Source organism: Chiloscyllium plagiosum, unplaced genomic scaffold, assembly GCF_037043375.1.
Source record: "Chiloscyllium plagiosum isolate Xiang-an unplaced genomic scaffold, Cpla_swu_hap1 HiC_scaffold_14, whole genome shotgun sequence".
NCBI lineage: Eukaryota > Metazoa > Chordata > Chondrichthyes > Orectolobiformes > Hemiscylliidae > Chiloscyllium > Chiloscyllium plagiosum.
The window spans coordinates 37,613,579-37,630,684 of NW_028270152.1; the positions used below are offsets into that span (position 1 = coordinate 37,613,579).

Here is a 17,106-nt window from a genome sequence, read left to right on the forward strand (position 1 = left end):
GCTGGTACAATTAAACATTTAAAAGGCATCTGGATGGTTATATGAATATGAAGCATTTACAGGGATATGGACCATCTGCTAGCAAATGGGACTAGATTAATTTAGTATATCCGGCTGGCGTGGAAGAGTTGAACTAAAGGGTCTGTTTCTGTGCTGTACATCTCTATGACTCTAAATTGTGACTATAACATTGTAAACATAACTATACTCAACATTTGAAATGATCTCAGTTTTTCAAACCTACATACTGACTTCAATTTTACTGTCAACATTGGAATAATTTAAATTGGACTTGGGTTATGACCAATGATGTACTCAGTATAATTTGCAAGAATACCAAGCAGAAATCAACATTTATGCTGTATAACAGGTCTGATTTGTTGGCTACTCAAGTCTGATCGGTAGAGGCATTGCCAGGCAAATGCATCAGAGAATGGTGACTGACAGTTAATTGTAAAACTTTGTTTAAACTGTAAACCTGACAGGTTGACTCTGATTGGTTAATATACTACTCTAAGAATGAATCAAAGAACAGTCATCACCTATTTTGTTGATTTGGATCAGGCTCTGTGCATGTACATGTTCAAGCATGTGCTGGTTGGCCAGTCAGTACCCAGTTTGTAATGAACAAGGTTGTTTTATACAATTTGGAGATAGTGAGGACTGCAGATGCTGGTGATCAGAGCCATGAAGTGTGGCGCTGGAAAAGCACAGCAGGTCAGACTGCATCCGAGGAGCAGGACAGTCGATGTTTCGAGCATAAACTCTTCATCAGGAATGTGAGGGGGGCCCAAAGAGGCTGAGAGATAAATGGGAGATGGTGGTGCTGGGAGGAGGGGGGAAGAAGGTAGCTAGGAATGCGATAGGTGGATGAAGGTGGGGAGGTAATGGAAATAGGTCCGAGTAGAGGATGGAGCAGACAGTAGAAAGGAAGATGGACAGGTAGGACAGTTCAAGAGCGCAGTGCTGAATTGGAGGATTTTCCTGGCTTTTACTACAGAGAAAAGAGACAGCTCAAGCTGGTGAAGGTCTGAAAGCTTCTCTGAATCATGTTTACTGCCCAAGCTGTTCAGATAGCCTAGAACACAAGTGTAAGAAGGGAGAAGGCCTTTATCATCAATAAATGATATTTTGTCCATAGACCAAATAGCTACTTGAACCAACCAAACTGCTTGGCTCCTGTTTGTCTGCAACCATACTTCAACCACTGCTGAAACCAGTGGCTATGTAAACAGTGATACAATAAATATTCAGTTACCTGCTTTCAAATCTGCAGCAATCCTTTGTTTCAAAACAATGTTTTTCTTATTTCAATCCACATTTAAAATATGGAAAGATGTACTGCTTATTGATAAGACCAATCTTATATTGCATGGAGCTGTAGGAATCCCAATATATATTTAGTGCAGCAAGGATAGATTCATGGTAGAAAGTAGTAGTGAACCTTTCAATCATGACATCCACTTGGCTGATATCCACCCTGTACGGGCAAAACTCTCAGTGACCAACATCAGACGTGTTTCTTCGGATGGAAACATTGCTAAATAATCCCTGTGTAACAAATATTACGCTGAGAAACAATTTGGGATTGTCAGTCAGGCTTGCAGTGTGGCACATCTGCAATATTAGAAGAGACAATATGAATAGACAAGGTCCTGCTGTTCTTAGACAGAAAGAATGCAAATGTGCACTATGACTATTCCAAAAATGGGTGACAGCATTCACTGGTTCATTTCTCAAGGCAACACCTTGACCAGAGTCAACCTGCTTGTTAAAATTTAAACAAGCTTGACAGTCAGTCATCAATAATTGGTGTATTCTCCATGGCAACACCTCTGCCAGAATCCACTTGCCCATGAATCAGCACTCTCCTCATGCTTATGAATGTTGCTTTGATACATTAGTTTTCTTGCAAATCATCCTAATTATTGCAACATGAAAAGCTTCATCAAAATGGTGCTTTTTTGTAAGCAATAATCAAATTCTGTACAATGATTTAAATATTCAGTAATATAGCCTCTTAATCTTGAGTACAAGTGTGCAGCAGAAATGTATATGATTATTAACAATGATTATTTTCCCTTGTTGCGTACACAGATGCATTTGATATGTTCTTTCTGGAACAAGCAATGCTTCCGTTCACCTTGCATAGTTCCTCAGGCTCATCATTAGAGACTTTCAGTCATCTAGCAATTGTTTTAATAGTATCTTCTAAAAGGAAACTGGTGTCTGAACAGGGCAATACATCAGCAAGATATTCCAATCAGTCAGGTTGCTGAATCCTTCCTGCGGAACAAGTTTAAACCATGAAACAACATACAGGAAATAAGTCACATTTAATCGATGTAGCAGAATTTAAAAATGAGTCAGTAATTATTACTAATAAAATTGACATCATCCCACATCTGTTAAGTTCATGTTTCAGGGCCAAAACATGAAGTAAATATTAATTACTTTTTGTTGTGCATATTATTAAATTCTCTCATCAATCTTATTATTAAATATTAAATAATTTTGTTGTATATTGATTAGAGTCAGACAGTCATACAATGTCCTCCAACTGAACTGACTGAGTGCCAATGATAATTATCATCCTTTTTCTAGGTAAGACAATAACAGTGGAAAGATCCCCCACACCCAAATTCCCACTGACTCCAGTATTGCTAGGACTCTTTAATACCACATTTAGTCAAATGCAATCTTCTTGTCAAGGGCAGTCACCCATATCTCTCCTTGAGTCCACCTCTTCTGCCCACATTTGGACCAAAGCAGTGATGAGTTCAGGAGGTGCGTGGGCATGGTGGGATTTAAGCCAAATTTAAATAAGCAGATTATTGTTTTCTAAGTACTGCTTGATAGCACTGTATGCAACATTGTCTAACAGAGTGCTGATGATTGAGGTTAGACTGATTGGGTGTTTATTGCTGGGTTGGATTCATCCAACTTTTTGCCAACAGGACATATTTTGGCAATTTTCCACATTGCCTGGTACGTACCAGTGTTGCAACTACACTGGAACAGTTTGGTTGGGGGCACAGATAATTCCCGATCACAAGACTCAACACAATTGCCAGAATTTTGTCAAGGCCCACAAGCCTTTGTTATACCTAACATTTTCAGACATTTCTTGATATCAGGTGGAGTGAATCAAATTGGTTTAAGACTGGCATCTGTGATCTTTGGAATCTCTGGGTTTAGAAAGGCTTTACAGGTCTGTTGCTGAGGTGGGAGGGTTTGAGCTATAGGGAGAGGCTGAATAGGCTGGGGTTATTTTCCCTGGACCTTCAGAAGCTGAGGGATGACCATACAGAAAATTGTAAAATCATGAAAGGCATGGATAGGGTGAATATTCAAGGTCTTTTCCCCAGGGTCGGGGAATCCAGAGAGCACAGGTTTAAGGTGAGAGGGAAAAGATTTAAAATGGAGCAAAGGGGCAACTTTTTCACACAGAGGGTGGTGCTCATATGGAATTAACTGTCAGACAAAGTGGTGTAGGCTGGCACAATTACAACGTTCATAAGGCATCTGGATGGGTATATAAATAGGAAGGCTTTAGAGGGATCTGAGCCATATGCTGGCAAATGTGACTAGATTAATTTAGGACATCTGCTTGGCATGGACGCATTGGACTGAAGGATCTGTTTCTATGCTGTAGAGCTCTATGCCTCAAGGGCAGGCAGTGATGGTTCATGCACTTGGCACTTCTGGTTGAAGGTGCCTGAAAATGCTTCAGCCTTGTTTGTTGTACTGATATGCTGGGCTACCTCATCATTGAGGATGGAGATACTTGCATAACTTCCTCCTCTGATTAACTGTCTAATTGCCCACCACCATTTATGAATCGATATGATAGTACTGCAGAGCTGAGTTCTGAAACGCTGGTTGCGGGTTTGTTTAGCATGCTAGTTAGCATGCAAGTAGTCATGCATTGTAGCTTCATCAGAATGATACTTAATTTCTAGCTAAGACTGGTGTTGGTCCTGACAGGCCTTCCTTCACTCTTCACTGAACCAGGATGATCCCCTACCATAATATTAAAGGTAGAGTGGGAAAACACCAATCCATGAGATTACAGATTATGACTGAAAACTATTCTGCTGACGGCCCAATGTCTCATGGATACTTAAGAGTTTACTTGCTTGCTGTGTTCAAAATCTACCCCAGTCAGAATGCAACATGACACAATGGAGGGTATCCTCAATATAAAGGCAGGATTTAGTCTCCACAAGGGCTGGGTATTAATCACACCGACCAAAACGGTTTTTTTTAAAGACAGACGTTTTATAGAATTCCCCCAGCGTGGAAACAGGCCAATCGCCGAAACAGACCATTCGGCCAAATAGGTCCATGCTAACCCTCTGAAGAGTATCCCACCCAGACTATATCACTGTAACTCAGCATTTTCATGCTAATGTACCTAACCTACATATCTCTGAACACTATGGGTAATTTTGTATTGCCAATCCACCTAACTTGTACATCTTTGGACTGTGGGAGGAAACCGGAGAACCCGATGGAAACCACACTGGACATGAGGAGATCATGCAAACTCCACACAGACAGTTACCTGAAGCTGGAATCAAACCAGAGTCCCTGGTGAGGCAGTAGTGCGAACCACTGAGTCACCATGCCACCCCAAACAGGTGCATCTGCTACAGGTAACTTGGTGGAAACATAATCAAATAAGATTTTCTCTTTAGTTGGTTCCCTCACTACCTGCCACAGACTATCCTTGTAGCCATATCCTTTAGAACTCTGACATTTTGGGTCAGCAGCCATACTACGCAGCCACATGTGATGATAGACATTATAGTCTTTCACACAGTAATCCTGTGCCCTTTCCACCTTTAGTCCACCCTCCATGTGGTGTTCATCATGGAGGAGTACAGATTCATGCGAAGGGGCAATAGATGCTAGGCTGCCACAGCTTTCGTTGCCCACGTTTGATCTAATACCAAGAGATGTAAAAATTGATGACTCCCAGACCAATTCCTTCTCAAATGTATATAACTGTACCCCTGGTGTCCTGACCTGGCGAGAGATACAGAAAACTGAAAAATGCTGATGGCAAAGTCAGGATTCTTAGTCATTTCGGAGAATCAAACCTGACAGATAATGTCAGGCTGCCAAGGCTTGACTAACTTGTAGGGCATCTCTCCCAATCTTGGCACAAAGCACAAATGTTAATAAGGAACACTTAGTAGGAGCAACAAGGTTATGTGTGCCACTTTTGCTTCTTGTGCCTTGGTCCATCTTGTTTTGCTCCATTTATTATACAATGTCACTGTCTGATACAGCGGAGTGGCTTGCTAGACATTTTCAGTGGGCAGTTAAGAGTCAACCACATTGCTGTTGATTTGGAGTCACACGTAGGCCACATCAAGTGAGGATGGCAGATTTTATTTCCCTAAAACACATTAGGGACGCTGTTAGACCACCAACAATAGTTTCATGGTCACCATCAAAATAGCTTTCAATTCCAGATTTATAAATTGAATTTAAATTTCACAATCTGCCGTGCTAGCATTGAAACCCATGCCCCAGAGTGTTAATATCAATGACAATACCAATAAGCCTCCTCCTGAGGGCATTTGACAAATGTGCATATTGTCAGCAAAATTACTCAATCTGTGTACAGAGCAAATATTCAAAGAAATAGATGTACTATCAGGAATAGAAGTTTCAGGCATGAATATAAACTTGAAGTATGCTGACAACACAGCACTGCACTACTTATGGAATCAAAACATCAAAAGGGCCAAAATTAATGGCGGTCAGAAGGAATATGTTAGAAGGATCAGGTATCGAGATTGAAGTGGATGGGCCACACTGGAACAAGGGGTAAAAGAAGATAGCAGACACAGTGCAGAATTAAGAAAAATGATAGAGATAGCTGGAGGTAATTTTGTGAAGTTGAAGAATGTGCCAACTCAAGATTGAAACAAGGAAAAAAAAACTTAAAGATAGTCCATTTTTCTGCCTGCCTCAAATTCCTGAACAGTAAGTAAAGCTCTATATACATGAAAACACTTTGAAAAGTGGATTGTAAGATACATATTAAAAGTTCAATATACAGACCCTAAAATAAGAGTCATGATTTGGAGATGCCAGTGTTGGACTGGGGTGTACACAGTTAAAAACCACACAACACCAGGTTATAGTCCAACAGGTTTAATTGGAAGCACACAATCACCTGATGAAGGAGCGTCGCTCCGAAAGCCAGTGTGCTTCCAATTAAACCTGTTGGACTATAACCCTGGTGTTGTGTGATTTTTAACTTAATAAAAGAAGAGGTACTTGAAATTACAAGAAAACATAGCTTGATATTTGATCAGAGTTAAAACACTGCTAATAGCTCTTCTGGAGAGCCATGGTGGAGGGCAGCAAAGAGAGAGGTCTAACCAGGCATACGTGGATGATGGATTCTCAAAGCGATTTTATTCAAACCGTAGTCTATGTGCAAAGGTGGCATAAGATTGACAAGCATGCCATACTGAAACAGACTTCCTGGCAGGATGAATAATAAATTGCAGTAGTTAGTTCTATCACATCAGATTAAGCATGTGTTATGAAAACTGAATAACAACCATAAAAACATAAGGCAGGAGTAGGGAGTTTTGTCTGCTCAGTCACACTGTGTCACATGACACAGATTGTGGCTGACCTGTCCCAGGCCTCAAAATTTCTTTTGCACCAGCTCATCACAGCCTTCAACTCCACGATAATTCAAAAATCTATCCACACCCTGAGAAAATACTTTCAGTGTTCATGGCTCCTCAATTTTTTGGGTAAGAAAATTCCAAACATTCATTATCCTCTGGGAAAAGAAATTGCTTTGTGTCTCAACTTTAAACAATTATTCTTTGAGTATGAACTCTTGGTAAGATTCTCCACAATTGAAGGCATCTTCTCATCAACTAACCTGTCAAGCCCCCTTAGAATGTTTCAACAGGATTATCATTCATTTGTCTAAACTCTAATGAATAAAAGTCTAATTTGTTTAGCTGTTCTTGATAAGTCAGCCTTTATCTCAGGAATCAGCCCAGTGAATGTGCTTTGAACCATCGCCAATGCTGGTGTATCCTTTCTTAAATACAGGGACAAAAATTGTACATAGTACTCTAGGCATAGACTCAGCAACACTCTGTACAGTTGTAACAAAGACTTCCCTATTTATAAACTCCAACCTCCTAGCAATAAAGGCCAAAATTCCATTTGTCTTCTAACCATTTACTGTACATGCATGGTAATGTTTCATGCTTCATGCATAAGAACTCCCAGATCCCTATGTAGAGTCTTTCCATTTAAATAATAGCCCACCTTTTGATTCTTCCCAAAGTTGATGACTTCACATTTTCCTACTCTACCTTCCAAGTTTTGCCCACTCACTCAACCAATCTGTATTACCCTGTAGATTTCTCATTGCCTCATCACATCATGTCCTCCCACCTACTTTTATATCAGAAAACTTGAATACATAACATTCTGTCCACTCCTCCAAGTCATTAATACAGATGATAAATATGTGAGGCTCTAGACTGATCCTTGTCGCACTCCAATCTCCATGTCTTTCCAACCTGAAAAAAAATAAGCCTAACTCTGTTTTCTGTGTGTTAATGAATCCTCACTCCATGATACATTACTGCCAATACAATGAGCTCCTATCTTACACAATAATCTTTTACATGTCACCTAAGCAAATGCCTTCTGGAAATCTGAATACACTACATCTGCTGGTTCCCCTTTATCAAATCTGCTTAATACAACCTAATGAGTTCCAGCAAATTTGTTAATCATGGTTTTCTTTTCATAAAACCACATTGATTTTATTTGATTGCGCTAAGATTTTCTAAATGATGTTGTTTCTTTCCTAATAATGGATTCTAGCAAATTCCCAAAAAGATTTATTTAGTGTTATCTAAGGTTCAAAATAAATAATATTAATATCAGTCTGATTTTCTCATATCAATGAGTAAGGAAGGAATAAGGTTCCCCCATTATATCACTAAGAAAATATGCTTCAATGAGAACTCTATATATATATATATAGTTCTCATTGAAGCATATTTTCATAGTGATATTGGAACTGTGGAGAAATCTCTATGCAGGATTTGCACATTCATCATAGAAAATATAGTGAATCTTACCAAAAACCTTTAAAACTTTGCAATGATCCAGTTGTATCATAAAACTGCAGTAATTAGCTTAGCATACATTATTTTCATAATTTAAGACAGTTCACATATTTGTCTCCATTTTCAACTACTATAATAAGGCACATCTGCTAACCAAGGTTTTGATCACAAAGAAGGTGTCATGCTGTTTTAATAGCTAAACATGGGATATAAAAATTCCAATTGGCACTCAATGTCTGACTGTAGCTCAATCGTCCGCTGTAAACTCTGATTAGATTATCTCTTCCTGCATTTAATATTTGTGGCACAGAAGCATTGGCTTGCATTTTGTGGTCAGTGGAAAATGAGCTGTACCAGCTGTTCAAGACACTAACACTTGTCCACAGGTTTTGCACTGGAATTGGTTGTAACTGGAAAGTCATTTCAGCACAGTGCCCCCTACAGAGGATATTAGTTCTGTGTGAACAGGACAAACCACTGATGTGCTCTTTAATCAATCAGATTGAAGAATTATTACTGAGTTGAGCAGAATCTGAACCAGGAAGTATAAAATAAAATATTTAACTTAATTACAAATCAAGTACAGAAAGCAAATACACCAAGAGGGACAGAAAGGTGGGATTAGACCAGACAGATAGCAGGCAAGGAAAATGTCTTTCTATTTTAAATTTATAACTTTAATAAAGGAATGAGGTTTTGCAGTTAAAGTTAATTTTGAGCATCAGAAAGGTTGTCTGGAGCTAATTTAAAGTTAACACATAATTATAAGTTCATTTTCACTTGAATCACAAAGCCTAGCCTTCTCTGGCAAGTTTTGTGGTTATCTATTACCTAAGTGCAGCAACTTGGAATGTTCTACATGCTTTAAGGCAGATTCCCTTGACAAGATAGTAGCGTGGCAAAATTTCCAGAGGAATAGGGTAACCTAGACAAAAACTTCCTCATTTTGACATTTAACTGTGCCCACAGGGTTGCTGTCCACTTGAGTTTTAACTAACAATGTAGACATAACCTCCTTGTTATTCTTAATGCAAAGTTCAAACCTTTAACTAAGGCATAATTATAAATTACAATTATGGTTTAAATAGGTATGCCATACACTGTTAAGTGAAGCTAAAGATGTTCTAATTTTAATCAACATTTGCTCCAAGTGACTTCAGTTAAAACAGTGAAATGCAATTGACAATTTAGTTTTAGTATTATCTGCGAAGGTAAGTATCTAAATCTCTTGTTCATGTGCACCAAGTAGCAAATCTAATGTAATGATGTAATATCTAATCTCTTGACTAAATATTAATAGGCTTTATTAAATGTATCTATTGTGAGGTATGGTAAGAGAGTGCATCCTGCTGAAACCTGACAGTCCCCAGTTCCATGTGGTCTGTCGTCATTATGACATGAGCACATTTCTTTCCTAAACCTCTGCTGCAATTCTTTAAGTTAAGGTAATATTAACCCTTTTGCTGCAAATTCCCTCCCTAACTAAGCCCTTACCCTACTTCACTGTATACACACATATAATATTGTTTTCTAAAACTCTATGCTTTACAATGAAAGAATATAAGGTAGCTTCATCTATCTTCCTGAACGTGTGGAAACTGGAGCACGCTAATCTGTTTCTCTGACAGTCAGCAGCCTTTGTCTCAGTCATCAGTGGCTGGATGGCCTCAGTGTCTTCCGAACGATCAGAGCATGACGGGCATCCAGTTATTAGCTTCTGTACCAAAATCACGGAAGTCCTCTTTGGTTGGACAATGCCATTAGTGCGAGCACGTGGTATAACCACCCCGAAACCTTGCCAGCAGTGTGCCTGGTGCAGCTGGCCCTTGAGCAAATGTGCCACGTAAGGTCACGAGCACTGTCTCTGGTGAAAATGTAAACTTGGTCTGTCAATTTAGATAGATATAAGCAGAATATGAGGAAGCTATCATATACAAGTCACATTACAGTAATCCTATTTCCCAACTCTTGGCCCATAGCCCTGAAGGCCACGGCAATGCAAATGAATATCATTGTTGAAAATTTCTGACTCTATCACCCTCTCAGGCAATAAGTTTCAGACTCCTACCACCCTTAACTCTACTCTTAGCTTTCTACCTCTTAACCTATATTGATACCCCTGTTTATTGACCCCACAACTCATGGAAAACTGCCTTCCTACTCGCCCCTCATACTCTATCAGGCTCCTTCTCAGGCAGGAAGGAAAACAATCCCAGCCTATTAAATCTTGCCTCATTGCTCAGACATTGAAGGTCAGGCAACATATTGGCAAATCTCCTCTGCTCCCTCTCTAATGCAATCCTATAATTTGGTGACCAGAACTGTACTCAAGTTGTGGTCTAACCAGCATTTTATACAGTTCAAGCGTAACTTCCCTGTTCTTTTACTCTGTGTCTTGGTTAATAAATGCAAATATGGCATGTGTCTTCTTTATCTACCTGCCATTATCTACCACATCAACCATATTATCTACCTGCCCTGCTACCTTCAGGAATCATTAGATACATACACCAAATCCTTATGATTCTCAGTACTTTCCAAGATCATACCATTCAGTGCAATCAGTTGCCTTTTTGGCTCTTCAAGTGAATTACCTCACATTTTTCTGGGTTGAATTCCATTTGCCACCGATTTCCCATCTAAGCAGAGCATTAATATCATTGCGCAGTTTATGGTTATCCTCACTGTTTACAACCCTAAAAATGTCCATATCATCTATGAACTTGTTGATTCTGTCTCCTTCAGTCCAAATTACTAATGTACTTAACAATTATCAAGGGCAACAGCACCAAGCCCAGTAGAACCCCACTGGAAACAGATTTCCAGTCACACAAAGATCCCTCTAACATCATCATTTGTTTCTTGCCTCTCAGCCAATTTTGGATCCTATGGGCTCTTACTTTATTGACCTGTCTGACATGAGGGACATTATAAACGTCTTGTCACAGTCCACATAGACTATATAAATTGCATTAGCCTCAGAAACATGTTAATGTTATATGTCTGATATGATCTTCAATTTGTCCTTCATACTGGACTCAAAACGTCAATTAGTTTTCCTCCCCCACAGATGCTGTCAGACCTGCTGTGTTCCTTCAGAATTTTCTCTTTCTATTTTAGATTTCCAGCATTTGCTGTATTTTGCTTTTGCTTTTATTAGCCTCAACACTTTTAGATACCTCCTTAAAAGATGCATTCAAATTTGTTAAATATGACTTTCCTTCAGCAAATCCATGCTGGCTATCCCTGATGAACCCATATTTCTCCAAGTGCAGATTAATTCTGTCCCACAGATTTAAACATAGAACATAAGAAACAGGAGCAGGCAGTTCAGTCTCTCAAGCACACTCTGCCATTTGATATGATTATGACCGATCTCACCTTGGCTTCAACTCCACTTTCCTAGCTGCTCTCCATAACCCTTCAACCCATTCACTAATTAAAAATCTATCTTCCTTCTCCATACATTTACTTAATGTCTCAGCATCTTGCAGATAACTTCCCCACTACTGAAGTTTGTCTGATTGTCTAACCCTCACTCTCTTTTATAAATGTTTGCAGTCCTCCAGTTGTCTTTTATCTTACCTGAGGCCAGAGAGGATCTGTAAATCAGTTTCTGATGTCTCCTCTCATGCCTCCCTCAACAGCCTCGGTTATGACTCATCCGGGCCTATGGATTTACCCCATTTAAGGCTGTTAAAGTATTTACTCCCTCCATTTTACGTCAAGTTCTTCCAATATTTCATTCTTCTCTACCTGCATTGTCCTTTTCAATTGTGAAGACTGAAGTATTACTGTATAGTACAATTCTTTCCATAGTTATTCTCTTGCTCTTTTATACGTTTCACAAAAACCTTTTGAGTTTTTCTTTTTTTACTAGCCAATGCTCGCTTGGATTTCCTAATTTATTTTCTAAGGTCCCCTTCTCTTTTTATATTCCTCTAGGAACTCTGTTGTATTGACCTATCAGTATCTGCCATAAGTTTCTCTTTTACTTTGAACCCTAACTCTTATGCCACCAGTTCTTTGTCCCACTCTTTGTCTTTATTGGAATATATTTGTCCTACACTCTCATTATTTCCTATTGAATGCTTCCTTCTGCTCTGACATAGTTGTTTCTGCAGGTAGCTGCTCCCAGTCCACTTGGGTCAAATCATATCTAAATTTAATAAAATTGGACTGAATCAGACCATAAGGACTCAAGAAATAAGAAGAATAGGTCATTCAGCCCCTTGAGCCTGCTCTGATATTCAACAGGATCATGGTTGAACTGACATCCCTCACATTCATTTTCCTGCCTTTTCCCTGTAACCCTCAATATCTCGACTGGTCAAGAATCTGTCTCAGCCCGAAATATACACAAAGACTCTGCCTCCATAGGTCTGTGGTAAAGAATTCCAAAGACTCAGAAAAAGTTCTTTTGCATCACATTCTTAAATTGTCAACCCTTTATTCTGAGACTACCTCTCTAATCCGAGCCTTTTCCATGAGGGGGCTCATCCTCTCAGCACTTACCCTATCAAGCTCCTTAAGAATTCTAACTGTCTTAATAAGATCACTTTTCATTCTTCCAAGCTCCAATGAATAGACTTCCAACCTGTTTAACCTTCGCTCATAAAGGGTGGCACAATGGCTCAGTGGTTAGCACTACTGCCTCATAGTGCCAGGGACCCAGGCTCGATTCCAGCCTTGGGTGACTGTCTGTGTGGAGTCTACATGTTCTTCCCGTGACCACGTGGGTTTCCACCGTGTGTTATAGTTTCCTTCCACAGTCCAAAGATGTGCAGGTTAGGTAGATTGGCCATGCAAAATGTGGGGTTATGGGACCAAGCGGGTTGGATGCTCTTCGGAGGGTCAGTGCAGAACTCAATGGGCCAAATGGCTTCTTTCCACTCTACTAAACAGAATATACAATTCTACAATAGAAATCATCATGTGAATCTGCTCTGAAGTGCCTCCAGTGAAATATTTTTCTTTAAATAAGAGCAAAACTGTTCACAATACTCCAAACATGGTCTCACTAGCACTTTGTACAGTTGCTGTAGCACTTTCCTACTCTTATACCCCAACCCTCTGAAATAATGGCTAATATTCCAATAGCCTTCTTGAATATGTGCTGCACCAACGGATCTTTTGCAGGATGGTGCATTACAGAGTTTTTGGGATCATCAAATGCTGGTTATAAACTCAAAGATTATCAATCATCCTAATGTGATTGCCTTGTTCAAAATAGTGCTGGAAGACAGGGTTATTAGGAACACACTCTAGCCAGTCCATGAGGCAGTAAATGCAAAACTGAAAATGTTCTTCATCACGTAACGGCATCTTGAAATTCCTGTCAACATATTTTTTTAATGAGACTGGCAAACAGTGACAGGGAAAGAGAGTGCAGCAGCAGCAGGCATACCTCAAAATGAGGTGTCAACCTGGTAAAGCTACTAATCATGATTACTTGTGTAAAAAAACAGCATAAGTAGCAAGTAATAGACAGAGCTGAGTGATCCCACAGATCTAAGCTTTGCAGTCCTGCCACATCCATTTGGGAATGGTGGTTGACCATTAAAATTGCAGCAATTTCAGCCAGATATGCCAAGTAGATGATCCATTGCGACCTCCTCCAGTGGTCCCTAGCATTACAAATACCAGTACTCAGCCAATTCAATGCACTCCACGTGATATCAAGAAACGGATGGAGGCACTGGATGCTGCAAACAATCGACCCCTTGACAGAGTTACCATGACTGAATCATCCACAGTCAACATCCTGGGGGTTACCATTGACCAGAAATTCAACTGGACTCACCATATAAACAATTGCTACAAAATCGGGTCAGAAGCTTGGAATACTGCGGCTAGTAATTCACCTCCTGACTCCCCAAAGCCTGCCCATTATCTACAAGGCACAAGTCAGGGACGTGTTGGAATATTCCTCACTTGTGTGCATGAGTGCAGCTCCAACAAGCTCAAGAAGCTTGACATCATCCAGGACAAAACAGCTCATTTGATTAGCACCACATCCACAAACATGCACACTCTCCATCACCAACACACAGTAGCAGTAGTGCATACTCTCTACAAGATGCACTACAGAATTTCTTTCTGCAAAGATCTTTAGAGAGCATCTTCCAAACCCATGACCACTGCCATCTAAGATGAAAAGGGCAGCTGACACATGGGAACACCGCCACCTTCAAGTTCCCCTCCAAGCCACTGACCACCAAGACTGGAAATATATCACCTTTACTTCACTAACACAGTCAAAATCCTGGAATTCCCTCCCTTAGGATATTACAGGTCAAACTACAGCAGGTGGATTGCAGATGTTTGAGAAGTCAGCCTGCCACTACCTTCTCAAAGGTGACTAGGGATGAGCAATAAATGCTGGCCAGCCAGTGATGCTCACATCCTATGAATCAATTAAACAAAAACTAGGAACTGAAGCTAGTTAAGTAAACCCTTTGTGGGATTATTATTATTAATTAATAGTAGGATTACTGGGAGACAAGGAAAAAAATGGCCTTTTCTGCCTAATTCATTTTAGGACATTTCCTACTGATAAACACTTAGCCTTGGAGTTAATTCATTTGCTTCCAGAAAGGAATAATTACTTGTTGGTCATGTTTTTTATAGAAACATGAAGACAAATCATAGATTTCGGTTATGCCATTTCATATGTCTGCATGTGCCTTCAGTTGCAACTTCAATCTCTATAAACTGTAAACTCAATTTTCTGTTAAGAATTACTAAAATAATCAGTTGAAGTAAATTCTATCACTGTTGGTTTATAGTTATGTAATTGGTCTCTCAAAATTACTGAAGATTACCCATGTGCAGAATGTTCTCCAGATTTTTTTGCATTTAATACCAGACTGCTTTGTACCTTGAAATATTTTCCATTTGTGACATCTGAATTTGTGAAGTCAGCACAATTTACAAAGGGATAAATATTGCTTTGTAGCTGCCTCTGTGGAAGTCAATATTTGTACGTTAGCTTGCTCTGCACTGACTTTAATGACCTGTGCAAACTTAGCTTTTATAACCTTCCTGAGTTTTCCCTTCAGCTGCAGATTTCTCCAAATTAAATTCTTTCAACAATGGTAGAGTTTTTCTCCTGAACAGAGGTTTAAAACTTTGGCTGTGGTTCAAAACACATTTCAGTAGGACATATGGAATTTATCCAGTACTTAATAGAACCCCCACTAGTCAAGTGAAGACAAATGCATACAAACTCATCCAAATTAATAACCCTGAAATATTAATACTTTAGGCACTCGACAAAAGCTATGGTTTCAAACACTGATCAATATGAAATGTGCCACAGTGAATTGTTTTTCTTTTGTTTATTAATCATTTATAGATGTTGATCTAATTCTCATTCACTGCTTTAGAATGTCACATTTGGAACCAGGCTTACTCCTACTTGATATCATATGACAAAATAGAAAAATAACTTTTCACAGAAAAGACAATAAGGTTGACTTCTAAGTCGATACAAGGTAAAATTAGACTGAAGAAGAATATTCTCCGCAAGTGAAGTTTAAAGTTAGGTGCACTATTCCATATCTCCATTCCCACATTCCAGTGAAACTCAGGCAACTAAATGGATTTTCAGCTGCCCCATCCATGGAGATACTAAGCAGCTGATCTAAGGGAGTGATATTCTGTTAAAAATTACCTCAGACATGATGATGAGAAACGAAACAAGCTGAAAATTCAATTACATTTTGAGTTCTCAGTCAAAACCTGTAGGACAACAGCGATTAAAATGCCCTCGCATTAATTTTTTGTACCCTCATTTTAAAAGGCATTCGCTTTGATGATATGCAAAACTGCTTCGGCAGAAAACTACAAACAATGTAATCAATAAGCAGTGTGACACTGAAGAGTTGAAGCCAGTGTTGAAAAGCCTTGGAGTCTGGTCAACATATTTTAAAACTGTGGATAAAAACACACACCTGTTAACGTTCTATCATGACTGTCCATTCATTGAATAACTGCAAACTAACACAAGTCGACTGGCTTGCGGTGGAGAAAAAGAAGTTAATCATGCTAAACAAATTAAATGGAGCAGATATTAGTGGTGCTTAAGTAGGTAAATCAAGGACTGAACAGAGTATTACATTTTCAGATATCTTTTAAATCCATATGATTATATTAACCATAGTCAGATACACATTTCAATTTTTTGGCACATAACACACCAAAACTGTGAAAACCTATTAAGCATAGAAACAAAAGTAATTTAATATGTTAGATGTTACTTGTCTCTTATAATAATCTGATCTCGAAACTTTGAGAATAACTGAATCTGAAGTATTTTCAGTTCACATAATTAGCTTGAATCGTGTTTGATATTCAACATCATGATGATTTGTCAGGTTGTGTCCCGGCGCGGCTAAAGTGGGGAAATGTCTTCCAAATCACTTTGCTATAATATTACATTTAAGAGTGCAAAGAAAACTCACTTGATAGCTGGGCTTTATTATAGATCACAGAAAGTTAATATGAGCAAGTAACATTAGTAAATCACAATTGCCTAATTTTGCCACAGAAGTCTTGCACAGATTACGACACAAAACTAGGTTATACAGCCAGCTGAAATAAAGGGCATTCGTATGCTGCTATCACAAATGAAAACCTTGTAAAGCAGAAAGCTAGACACTCCCTCACATTAGCTGCTCTATTACTACAATATGAAGTGATTCAATCAGCATTAAAACAAATAGCCAGATTTCTAACTTGCCCGCTCCCACTGGAATGGATATGGTTAACACTGAAAAATAATCTCTAATTTGCTCCTTGAACAGTTATAGTGCAAAATGATACTCAACAGTTTTAAAATTTGATATATAAACACTGAAAATTAAACCTCATAATACTATTAATAAAATTCCTCTGACCTTTGTCCGATCTTTGAAGAGTTTGCACTAGAACTCATTACACGCTGTGCACCAGATCTAATGAAACACTG

General features: G+C 39.0%; 1 protein-coding gene across 10 annotated transcripts in view; it reads right to left on the reverse strand.

The window, feature by feature from the left end:
* Positions 1 to 17,106, reverse strand: part of erc2 (ELKS/RAB6-interacting/CAST family member 2) — an 846,554-nt gene that overhangs the window by 325,376 nt on the left and 504,072 nt on the right. The window lies entirely within an intron of this gene.